At 41.1% G+C, this 13,614-nt stretch overlaps 1 protein-coding gene across 2 annotated transcripts in view; it reads right to left on the bottom strand.

The window, feature by feature from the left end:
• Positions 1 to 13,614, bottom strand: part of CLIC5 (chloride intracellular channel 5) — an 80,917-nt gene that overhangs the window by 17,987 nt on the left and 49,316 nt on the right. The window lies entirely within an intron of this gene.

Below are 13,614 nucleotides of genomic sequence, written 5' to 3'. Positions count from 1 at the left end.
GACTCATATTTTATGTGCCTGAGTGGAACCATTTGCAGGATGAGGATTTTACTTGATAGTTATTGTGGAAGAAGATGTAAATTATTGAGGACCTGATAAGAGCAATAGGAACAATTGATTCTTTGGCCAAATTGAACATAAAACCTATTAGATTTACATTAAAAGTGAGTAGAATTAGTTCTCTTTTTTTAACAAACATAAAGCAAAATAACACAAGATTTCCAATCAAACATGAAAACAAAAAGAAAGCCATGATTTGGGATAGCTGGTTAAGTCATGGCTAGATAGTCAATCATTTTCACATTACTTTTAAAATGTTGGTAATCTTCAAAATTTAAATGCCTTTTCTCAATTAAAAGATAATAACCTCTTTTTTCAAAAACTTTAGGAGGAAATACTTTTATTTTTCAGAACAAGTCATTATTCACCAAATTCAATCCACTTTTGCCACTAATTCAGGTTACCCACATCTTTCATGCCATTTTTTGTCAAATAAATATTTTGTTACAAAATATTTAGACTAGACAGAAGGAAGAATTTCTTAATGCTGAGGGTAGTAAGGCCCTGGCCCAGGTTGCCCAGGGAAGCTGTGGCTGCCCCATCCCTGGAGGGGTTCAAGGCCAGGTTGGATGGGGCTGGGAGCCCCTGATCCAGTGGGAGGTGTCCCTGCCCATGGCAGGGGTGGGACTGGATGGGCTTTGAGGTTCCTTCCAATCCAAACTATTCTATGAGTCTATGATTTTCTCCAAGCTGAAGTAAAATATAAGTAACCCTCTTCATAAAAGAATATCACTAAGACCACGGAGTCTGAAAGGCTTCAAACTCATTGAAGTCCAGCAACATAATGGTTTTTGTAGCCATCATCTGCAACCACTGGAGACTGACCTTGGTAGATCTGCAAGTTTCTTAACTGTCAAGCCCAGGCAAGTTCAACAAACGGTGATCCATGTTCAAAAATGAACAACGGTTCCTGCTCCTACTCTGGATCACTGATTGATGCTTTTTCTTTTTTTCTGCTTTCTTCCACTGCCTTCCAGTAAGATTTATCCTGTTACACACGCAAATGAACTTGGTGAAATACTCAATGAGGGGAAAGGGGAACAGTACATAAATATTCACGGTCTCACACAAACAATTGGAGGTTTATTTTTCCTTTAAAAAAACAAACCACCTTTCCTGATCACTTCCAGATTCACAAAGTTTGATAGTATGTGAGACCCAATACTGTTTTCTGGTAGGAGAGAGAAACCAGCTAAAACTCAGCAATTTAATGTAAGAAAATAATATCATTCTACTAGTATTACAGTCTGGTTAGAGACCAAGGATTAATATTTTCACTTTTTCTTTCTCCATCCTGCTCATTTTTTCAGGCAGACTCTACAGACTATTGTGACTTTAATCTGTATAGATTAATCCTTCTCACATGGAGGAGCTGTGACTGCAATATGCACACCACTGTTTTATGTATTGAACAGTTTATCTTCCCCCTTCTATTACTTCAATATAACCCTGGACATTTGAGTGCTGCCTTGATTTCTTCTACTTAGCTATTTACGGGTCAGGTGTCCTGCCTAAGCTGGTTATGAAGGTTCCCTCTCTGCTCACAGATACGGAGCGTCTCCAGAGGGTAACTCCTCCCAGCTAACCTGGATATCTGATTTAAACTTGGTGTGACTCACTCCACACATGCTCTTCCTGCTGTGTGAATTACAGGTGAAGCCTAAAAGACTAGCTCAGACTAGACACTGAACTTTCAAGGCGGTGAAGTTAGGCGAGATGAGTCCTACCCTTTGAATACAGTTTTACAGTTCACCTAAGTGATGTAGGATAACACCTCCCATTCTTTTTTTTAAAACAAAATAATTTTAAATACTTAAATATTAGGGCTTATTCCCCAAAGGGCAAGTACATTGTCAATTTGAGCACTGCAACATCCTTCACAGGCATGTTTCTGCCTTGTAAAATCCCCAGCTCTGTGCAGCATCTCCAGTGAGAGGCAAATGAGTGGGCAGTTGTTGGAAATGTAGAGAAGGATGGAGGTTGTATGCACCCAAGGCATTTAGATGCCTAACTCTGGGCCAAAGGGAGTTTCTGGAGTGAGTCACCTCTCCTATTAAAGATGTTCCACTCTAGATAAATAATTCAATACTCAGTGGAACAGAGTCTTGAACATGTTCCCACAGTGAAGGTAAATGCCCGTACAAACATGCTGAAAAGCTGTGATCTGGCTGTTCCTTCTCACTTAATGAATCAACAAATACTTAGATGTGTATATGGAAGAGAAATAGAACAGTGTCTTTATGTCTCAGCCCTGTTTTCCTGGTTTAGGGGTTTCTCTTAGGGGACAGGGACTCATAATCATCTCCAGGTCAGTCAGAGCTGGGACTTGAAAGGGGATGAGCACACACCAGGAGTGGGAGAAGTCACACAGACACAGATGAACACATAGAATCATAGAATCATAGAATCATAGAATCATAGAATCATAGAATCATAGAATCACTACGTTGGAAAAGACCCATTGGATCATCGAGTCCAACCATTCCCATCAATCACTAACCCATGTCCCTCAGTGCCTCATCCACCTGTGCCTTAAACCCCTCCAGGGAAGGTGACACAACCCCCTCCCTGGGCATCTTCTGCCAGTGACCAATGACCCTTTCTGTGAAAAATTTTTTCCTAATGTTGAGCCTAAATCTCCCCTGGTGGAGCTTGAGGCCATTCCCTCCTGTCCTGTCCCCTGTCACTTGGGAGAAGAGCCCAGCTCCCTCCTCTCTACAACCTCCTTTCAGACAGTTGTAGAGAGCAATGAGGTCTCCTCTCAGCCTCCATAGGCTGCCTTTCAGACCTGGTCTAAACTAGGATAAATAGGTACATATTTTCCATATATGGTGGTGCAGACGTTTGTGGATGTCCAGTGAGAAAAACAGAGATGCTAAAACCCAGGAGCACTTCAGTCGGGTCTCAGAGGAACATGGAGGTGAAATACAGACATCAGATATTCAAAGCAGCCTTAGAAACACAGTCCCATCAAAAAACCTAGTGGTTTACTTACGAATAAAATTCATCTTGTCTAATTTTAGCCAGCTAAGTTTTAGGTAACTAGCCCAACCTAGTTGTCCAAGTGTCCTTAGTAGATAGCAATGAAAAACAAGTACTTCTAGAGCAAGTTCTGCCAGCTTTAAACCCATATTTTAAGGTAAATCAAACTGCCTCTCTACTGATCACAAAAGAAGCCAGGATTGTTGAATGACTAAGGTGTGACTTTCAGACAGACTTAGGGGAGATGATCCCTCCCTTATCGCCCCTCTTTATTCCCCCCCAGCCCACCTACAAACCCTAGATGATGTGGAATGATCAATTAGAGTGTCATCCCAAAATCTGGGATATTTTGACAGGTGTGTCTCAGAAACTCCACAGAAGTTATGTCTTAGAAAGACTGAGACTGACTCCCCAGATACCCTTTTCTAAGCCAGAGCATGATGATCCAAGGCCTAAGTGGTTACCTGCATTTAGAAGACCTGAGTCTCTTCTTCCCAAGCTTTTCTACATGACATTGTAGATTTCTACAATGATTCTACACTGAAATGATTTAAAGTCTCTGCCTTCCAGCTTCCTGTATACAAAATGAGGATAGCAGCACTCTTCAGACACAAACTTTACGTTGGTAAAAGCAGCAATGCACCAGCCATGGACATTTGTTTCTGGCTGAGGGGAATAAACAGTAAATATAACAAAGAAAAAAAAAAGGCAACATCCTACTTCTGTGCTACCATCTGTCCTGCTCCCAAATTAAACCCAGTGAAACAGGTGAATTGGTAATGCATTTAATTTTCAAGCATCTCGGAAATTTGTTTTGACTTCTTTCTAGTTTTAGATGAAAAACTCAAGTTTCTTCCTTCCCTTTCTAATTTGGCTTTACAGTGGAGGCAAGAAATAAATGTAATATATGCAATGTTATCATGAAGAATGCAATTGGAGCACCTTTAAATGCCTGTTTTTAAGAAGAAAACCCAGGTGTTCAAATGACACCAAAAGACGGGTTCATTTCCACATCCCTAGGGAGTCCAAGTGACCCTGAGGGCAGGAAGCAAGTGAATGTAAAACTACTGGCCCACAAGTGCCCTGGGAAGAACGGTACCTAACTTGCATTTTACAAATCATTGTAACTCTGTGGCAGCACGTAAGCGACAAGCATCATTTCTAGAGCACATCCCCAGGGGCATAATCCTGACCTCTGTGATGCTGGTCTTGTGCAGGTGTCCCTAAACCCACTGCAGACAAGCAGCAGCTGATTTGCATCCAAAACTCAAAAAACCATCACACTCTGGAGATCATCAAACCACATATTCATAGTATGAGACTGTCGCTCCCATATCTTGATTTTTAAGATGCTGTGTGTTTACTCAGAGTGTAAAATTTTGGTTTACTAGTAATGACTAGAACAAACAAGATGATTCTGGGACTAACAAAAGAAAACTAACTACATGTTTCTGCATTAAAATAAGAGTAAAGTTAGCATCTGGTAGAGAGCACAGCTGGGCTTTAGTGACAGTGCTGTGGGGACCCCTTGTGTTCTAATATTTAAGGGAAGATTGTTCCTCTACAGGCTGTTGCTGCTTGCATTTTTAGTACCAATTTCTTTCAATCCCAGTCACACAGAGGAATTAAGTTTGCCTTTGTTTACACCAGAATATTCCCAGCTGTACTCCACCAATTTAAATTACGTTATTTAACTTCAGCAGCAGGAATGCACATGAGAGTGAAACACAGCAATGTTTAGCCAGGAGCAACTAAGGATGAAGTTTTAAAGCTTATTCACTTCCCAAATCCCCCAGTCCCCTTAGAAAAGCTCGGTCTCAAATTGTTTTATTTTAATACTTGCAGTATTTTCTGCCATTTGTGTGCAAAAATTGTTACTGAGATACAAACAAACCCATGAGACGATGAGATTTACAAATGACTCACATCTTAATTGTTTTCTATTGTTTCTTTGCTGTTGAGAATTTCTGTTTCAAGCATCATGAAATGACTTAGACATCATAGTGATTATGCCTCAACTTAGTTTCTCTGAAAGGAGCAGAAGCAAAAGGAATTATAATTATGTCTGGAGGTATGAAAAGTTTTGAAGTATTAATACAAAGGTCATATTCCCTCTGTTGCAACTGTACTGTCGCAACAAGTATTAAAAACATTTTTACCCAGTTCTGGTGTCCCCAGTTAAAAAAGGCTTTGAAAATTTGAATAAGAGGCCAAAGAACAACAAGGTGGTTCTCAAGGACTGGAAATAAGCCTTAAAATGATGGGTTTGAAGAGTTGATTTGTACAGCTTATCAGAGAGAAATCTGAGAGGCCAGCATGCACAGATGCTCACTCATGGACAAAACACCTGGGAAGTAAGAGGGAGCTCTTCAGCCTTGTAGACAAAAATGTGAAAAAGATAATGGTTACAAGTTGGACAAATTCACTTTCTACGTTGCCAGAGCAATGAAGAGTTTACGGAAGAAAAAAGAAGAGAGGGATATTGGACTTACTTCTCGGGTGTTTATAAAAAGACTAAGAAAAGGCAAGTGTTTATTCTGTTCAGGCAGAAATGGGGTTGGAGGATAGAGCTGCATGGGCAGGTTATGGCACTTTAAAACCCTTAATATTACCTTACAGGTCTTGGAACAAGGACTGAGGCAGGTTGACTCACCACCATCAACCTCACAGAGTTTACTCCTCAACATTAAGATCATCTTGATTCCAGGTTAAGTTCCAGGAATATGTTTTTGATCTTTGACTGCCTGAATCACCATGATTCACATCCCGCTGCAGTGCAGAATATGGACCAGCTATTGCCATCAGCTGGGCATCTATCATCCAGCAAATCCCACCCCCTCTCCCTCCTACTTAGAGGACCGTTGTGCATTGAAGACCCTTCTTTTTTTCCCGTTCTCTGCTCTGATGCAAAATAACTTATACTCTAAAGGCTGAAATAATAACATTTGTTCAATGGGCAATGCTGACTGGGATGCGAAATGCAGAAGATCATAGCAAATAACCCAGAGTTCTTCCTAGCCTCAGACTCTGTGAAATTCTCTTTTTTTTTTTCTGCAATCAGAAGAATCAGGGTGTTTAGAAAAGAATTATGTCTCCAATTTCACTTTAGTCATCTTATTCCCAGCACTGTTTTCAAGCTAAAGGTCAACTATTTAAGATCTGATCTAATAAAGAAAATTAGCAACACTGATTTTCAGTTATGTCTTGTTCTTCTCTTCCTTGTTATTTTATGAAGAACATTTGCATGCATAAAACAAAAAAATCTGTTTTCGGAAAAACAGATTCTGGGCCAACTCTTCTCCCTTTGAAGTCACCAAGTTTTGCAAACTGACTTCCAGGAGCCAGTCACTGGGCTCTCTATCATGTGATAGCTTGCTCTGCGATTGCTAAATATAAGCCTGTGAGCAATCCTCTTGGGACAATAAGATCAGTTGGGTGCTTAAGTCTGGACCTTTGCTTGTATCAGATTCGGATACTTCAGTGAGTGAGGCCAGAACTTCATCTAAGTCCTTGCTGTGAGGAACATATTTAAGATGCACTAAGTATAGTGCAGTGAGGGAAGTTACCCACCAGTGCGAAACCATAGAGCAATGAAGTTAAAACTCAATTCTAAATAATAATGTGATTTGGGCCTCCCATTCCAGCAGCGAGGCGCATAATTCCTCCCAGGACTGCTGCCGCCAGCTTGCTCTAATCCACTTCCAGCTGTGCTACTGCTCCTGTGTGCGAGCATGGGAGCTCAGCTGGGAAACAGAACAAAGCCTCCCAGTAGAGCCAGCAGCACTTGGAGGAATATTGAAACACACAGGGGAAATAATTCCCTCTTAAAGAAGAGTATCTGCCAACTACTGTTTCCATTGCAAGCATTTTAGTCTGGGCCTTGCCTGTGCATATAGGTCCTGATTCAGCAACGGCTTAAGAACGTGCCTTAATCTGGGAAAATCATTAACCTCATTGACTGCAGTAAATAATGTCAAATGGGTTTTGGGGTGTTTGCATATTATCTGTCTTGAGCTTCTATAAATACATAGACTTTTATTTCTCTCCCCCGCTATGATGTGCTATGATTTCAAGGTTACTTCAGCACAATTATGTGAGAAAACTACCTGCTTGTACATTAATTAGAATCACAGAATAACCAGAATAACCACGTTGGAAGAGACCCACCGGATCATCGAGTCCAACCATTCCCATCAATCACTAACCCATGTCCCTCAGCACCTCGTCCACCTGGCCCTTAAACCCCTCCAGGGAAGGGGACTCAACCCCCTCCCTGGGCAGCCTCTGCCAGTGCCCAATGACCCTTTCTGTGAAAAATTGTTTCCTAATGTCCAGCCTGAACCTCCCCTGGCGGAGCTTGAGGCCATTCCCTCTCGTCCTGTCCCCTGTCACCTATAAACATTTACTCTTCCCAGAACGGCTGCATCTAAGAGTGTGAATCAGGCACATCAAGTCCCCTCCTTGGAAAGCTTGCAGTCTTAACTAGCAAGGTCTTAGAAGAAGGAAAGAAACTAAATTATAAGAAAGTTCAGACAAATTCCCTAGTAACGTAGGTATTTCCAAGGTTAAGATGATGGTTTGTTATTATTTTAGAAAACTGAAAACCTCTTCCTTCCAACAGCATAAAATTTCAGTTCTTACTTCTGACAGGTCAAAAGATATTGGTCCTTAAAACTGCCACTGGTACCAGACAGAATATTGATGGCTATGGGCCTCCAGCCAGCGTGAGTTTGAGAAGTTTCAAAAAGTTATTTCTCAAGCAAATTTATTTTGCAAACTGCTGTTTCTGAGCATTTTAGAAGCAGTCTTTAATTACTGGGCAGAAAACAGATAAAGCAATTCAGGACAGATGATAAACGCAGCTTGTGGCACTACTTAAGAAGCTAGCACACAGCAATCACCACTGTTTTAGTGGTCTTTATATGTGTGTTTTTATAAAGAGACAGAGTGGAGAACAGTTTTATTAACATATCATGAGTGAGTTATATGGGTCATCCCAAATGAATGGCAATAAAAGCTTTATATCACACTCACCAACATGTATTTCGTACTTTATGTGCCACAAATGTTGCAGAAAAGCTATTTTACATATGTTTTAAAGACTGGGTATTTTTTATATTAGGGCTGGTTTTGTAAAGCTGCCAGGCACTTTAGCTACTGTGAGCCCAACAGTACTCAGCTCAGAGGGAGCCATAAAAACTTGTTTAAAATGTTCTGAAATAGCTTTTTTTGTGCTTCAAAATGCCAAAGTTAAATATCTGTCATCCTGATGTGTTCCATCACAAAGCAAGTCCTTTTCTCTAAAACAGTTTTAGAAGCTATTTCTGGTCCTTCTTGGTTGCATGACAAAGAAAACTTAATATTGTCACAGCCTAAAACAAACTGTGGCTCATGCTGGTCCTTGGGCAGGTGTAGGGTTCTGTGGTTTAAAAGAAATTCTGTAACTGAAGGGGAAAAAGGAAAAAAATGTAACAGCAAGTTGATACACAGACATCGCCCACACACATGTATATACATACACCTATATATTTATATAGCACTTTGAAAATCTATGTAAAAAGCATAAAGCATTAACGCTGGTCCTGAACTAGAGCCTGGTCCAAGATCCCCATCACAAGACATCCAAAGGGCATCCAAACTGCTATGTTAAAGTCAAGAGGAACCCTGCCAGGAACTTTGCTGAGCAGAGGATGAAGCCTTCAGGCACAGAATAAGCCAGAAGGATCAGACCCAGGACAAGTTATGTCACTTTTACTGCTATAATCTGATCCCCTTTGGATGTGAGAAGCCAGGCTGGAAGGAACAAAGAGAGGTGACATCCAGCTCTTCTCTACCAAGCACGGAGATGCTCTGGGGACAGATGTTTTGCTCTCCTGCACCAACCAGCTGCTGCAGACTGGACCAGACCACGCTTGTCAGGCTGACCCACAATATCAAGAAGCTCCTACCCCAGCTACACGCATCATCTCAGGTGCCACAACAGGTCTACACCACAGAGCCGCTATTAGTGAAAATATTCTATGCAGGATTTTGGAGTGGACAGATTTTCTGGTTGTTTAAAGAGGTACATGATGATTTCTAGAAAAGATCAGTACACGCCTTCCAGCCTGTGCATGTGCTGATACTGTAGGTCTGACTCTCTTCTCAACAGGAGTAACTCCACGGAGTCATAGCCACCTACAACTGATGTAGGTCAGTTTTAATTCCAGTTCTATACAGACATACACAGCACATGAGGAGAGACATTTTCCACCTCACGCACTCAACCACAAAGTGTGATGTAGCTACTGAAAGAGGTGAACGGCGTTTAATCACATGTAAGTTAATGATTTAAATGCACTTTTATTTTTGGCCTCTTGATGTAAATCCAAACCAGACAAGAGGAGTCCTCTGGTCAGACGGCTGGAAATTCCTCTGTGTGAAATCATGTTGGTGGTCTCCCAGCTCAGCGCCTTCTGAAGAGCCATACAGTGAAATATCCTTCCGTACCACTAATGAATGCGCCCACCCACACTGGAGCTGGTGCCCCCTAAGAACTCAATTCAAGAACAACTTTTTAAACTCATAAATGAAATCAAAGGGCTCATTCTATGAGCCAAAGAACTTACAGTTTTAGGTGGAACGGTTAATGGGTTGTTACTATAGGTTGCTCCCTTAGTTTGCAATATACAGCCCCACAAGAAAAAACAAGAAGCAGGATACTGAATGTGCACACAGCATTCCAATGAATTACACTTCATCCTCCTCCAATGAACACATAAATTGTTGCTACCCTGATTACTGTACAGAGTTTGAGGACTCACTCAGCATCAACCAAAGGAACCAGAGTAATCTCACAGGATCTTGATTTACTTTCCTGTGCTCAGATGGGATCTCCTTCTAGATATCAAACTGTCACCGAGCAACCAAAAACTCTCACATTGACCATGAAAACTTGAGTAAAAGCACCCAGGAAATAATTTTTAAGACTAAAGCCACCCAGTTCTTCCAAGGACTCCTCTTCTTGCGTGAATAAGCACTCGCCATTTCAAGTACAAGCGCTGAACTCTGGTGGCAACAGCCAGAGCACCAAATAACTCGCTTCTGCTATCAACGCGAGGCCCTGATCTAATCCCACAATGAGGAGATGACTCCTTCAGAGGGGCCTGTTATAAAATTATCAAGTGACACAGGGGGTGGAAGGAATCAAGCCCATTGTAATTGAACTGACTTGAAATAATAAATGCACGTACTTTCTTTAAACACAGCTTGCCACATCCTGAGAATCTGGAATCAATTCCTTCTCTTTCAAGAAGCTTGAAAGTGGTGGGACTTTGATATGGCATAAGCATGTTTGCTTCTGGGCTTACAGCCCTCGCTAGCCCGTTCCAAACCTTTCAGTGTTTTTATATTATAAGACAGAAAAGTTAGGAAAACAAAGATGGAAAGAAAGAACCAGAAATTCAGGGAACTATTAAATCAGGGCAGTTTAGCTGCCAAATACCTTTGGTAAGTAAATGAATCATGATCAATAACATATTGCCATACAGACTTGCAGAAGAAGGTTATCACCTGCTTCTGTGCCAGGCATAAAACATAACAGTGTGTGGTTGATGAAGTACTGCGTGAATCCAGAAAAAAAAAAAAAAGTAGTATTTTTCTCTGTAATATTAATGCATTTTACTTCAAAGTAATTTTAACTCATCCAGAAAAAACATGATTTTTTCCATTAAAACTTCGTCAAAACCGATGGGTTACTATGAAACATTTCTCTTTTGATGATGCTGCATTTGTAAAAGGGAACTGCCTTGACAGGAGAAAATCTATTTTGTTGAGGGGATGTCTCAGCCCTGATTGTAAAGCAGCTTGTTTCATATGTTCACATATTTGCCAGCAGAGGGTATCACAATCTTAGAAACAAACAGACATATGTATCATTGTGTCTATTCATTTACACATAAGATTCAGACACACACTAAATGAAGACATTGAAAGTTTGCTTCCTACGGTAACTTTTCCGCTATCAGAAAATTAAAAAAAGAAGCTACTTAAAGGCTACAGACTCTGTTATCTGCGTCATCTCACCACCTCTCTCAGCATGGGAAATATTGAAACAACATGGCTTTACATTTAATGGCTTTAAATTGGAAGGGGGAAGATTTAGATTAGACATTAGGAAGAAATTCTTCATGATACGGATGGGGAAGCACTGACCCAGGTTGCCCAGGGAAGCTGTGGCTGTCCCCATCCCTGGAGGGGTTCAAGGCCAGGTTGGATGGGGCTTGGAGCAGCCTGGGCCAGTGGGAGGTGTCCCTGCCCGTGGCAGGCGGGGAGGAGGAATTAGGTGATCTTTAAGGTCCCTTCCAACCCAACCCATTCTATGATTCTGTAATTCTATGATTCTATCACACAGCCAAGTGATGGCATCAGTTGAAGTCTGAAATTGTTGCATGACCCTAGCTGTGAACCATACTGGGAGGAACACCATCTAGGGCTTATCTTTGGTGTGCATTAGGTTCTCACAAATTCTTACACCCGGTATCCTCATACCGTATAAATCTTATTAATTATTCCAACCACTTGACACCACTTTTCTGCAAAGACATAATAGCCACAGGCTGTAGAGAGAGCTCGTGTTGTGTAGACCTCATGATCTCTGCTACACCAGTGTGCTATGAAGAATGACCACATATCATATCACCTAACCCACACTTGTCACAGCTAGAGACAGGCTGATGCTACAAATCCCCAGCCTGATATCCCACGCATTCACAAATTCACCTCCCTGCCTCCCAAATTAAGAGAACAGAATGTAAACAACCTGATGTTTGGGGCTTTATCTTACTTGATATTCAGCTGTCCTCTACTCAAAACTAAAAAAAAAAATGTAATTATTTTTATGTAATGGACTGGGTTCTTCATTCTGTTTTGATTTCATTAACAAGCCTTTTTCTATTCGTGTATTTTGATCACGTGCAACTGATGTCCCAGCCACTGGTGTGGCTGTCCAGATTAACCCAAGCACCTGAGTCAGCTGGAGCTAGGAGACAATATAGAGGATGACTATGAGAAAAATAATGCCTTTATCTGAGAGCTGGAGCATATAGGAACCACTCAAGATAACCACAAGCAATTATCTCCATTCTTTTCAGATCTCACCTGTTCATATGGAGACAGGGCAAGGGATATTCTCCAAAGTAATTACATTTTATGTTTATAAAATGCTTGTTGTTATTACAGAACTATAAACAATCACTTCTGCTGTTACACAACAAAGATAACGCATCAGAACCTGTTGCACAATGATGTGCAGCAGATCAGGGCGAGGACCCCAGGTCCCCTTTTGACTGATGCAGCAAATTTTCAAAATTACCAATCAAAGAGAAACAGGTTCATTTAGAAATTCTGTGGATAGTGGTGCTGTCGTTTCCTTTTTGCACAGTCTTTTCACTGCTCCAGTGATCTAAGACAACTACCTTTTAATTTACTCATCACCTGCCATCTAAATTAGCTTTCAGAGTAACTGCTGTAGATGCAGTTGAACTGGATAGAAAAGTGGGTAAAATGTCCCAGGGATAAAGGAAAATTTATACTTGTTTAGCCCTTGCACACAGAAAGGCTTCCCGCACGGTACAGATCTGCACTGATAGTCCCAAGGACTCTGAGGTCCTCAGGTACTTTGCTCCACTGACAGGAAGAACACATGGGTACTACTTACACTCTGCTCACCTCTGCTTCAGTCTCCATGCACTTCAGCACTCCAGCTGTAAAAAATTAAGCTAAAAACTTTTCTCTGCTTCAGAGAGGAAAGTTGAGTATCCATATGCTGAGAGACTGCAGCGTGTCTGGATATTGCAGGAGCGTGAACGAGAAAATGGACTGAGATAATTTGCAGAGAACAAAGATTGTTGCTCTCTCTGCAACCTTGGTGTGCTCAGCTGCCGAGAGCTTTTCTTTTATTTTCAAAAGCACTTATACCAACAGTTTGTTAGGCAAGACTAGGGAAAAGCTAGGAAATATTGTAACAACATGGCTTTAGATTTAATGGCTTTAAATTGGAAGGGGGAAGATTTAGATTAGACATTAGGAAGAAATTCTTCACACTGTGGATGTGGTTTAGTGTTTGATAGGAATGGTTGGACTCGATGATCCGGTGGGTCTCTTCCAACCTAGTCATTCTATGGTTCTACAATTCTATGAAAGCTCCCATTAATCACACTGTAGCTAGGAAAAATGTGGAGCACTTTGTGGGGATATCTTTGTTATCTCACAGCAGCGGATATCTGACCTTGAGTTCCAGCTCTGGTTATGTCCAGACACCTCTAGGACAACCATTAATTACTGGCTAGAGCTGCCAGCCCTTATGAGTCCAGGGATCTGCATATTGCAGAGTCACTGAGTGGTGACACATTGGGATTATGCATGTGGACACATACCTGTGGCTGGTTTAGAATGCAAGCTGGATTTAAGATTTACTGTTGTGGAGCAGACCATAAAAATTCCTTGTAAATGGACAAGATATTTTATTTTCACTAAAACATCTATCTAGCCTAACTCTTAATTTATCTTATTTTTACAACTTCCTGCAGAGGT

Source organism: Phaenicophaeus curvirostris, chromosome 2 (genome assembly GCF_032191515.1).
Source record: "Phaenicophaeus curvirostris isolate KB17595 chromosome 2, BPBGC_Pcur_1.0, whole genome shotgun sequence".
Taxonomy (NCBI): domain Eukaryota; kingdom Metazoa; phylum Chordata; class Aves; order Cuculiformes; family Cuculidae; genus Phaenicophaeus; species Phaenicophaeus curvirostris.
This window is presented reverse-complemented; position numbering and strand designations above follow the sequence as displayed.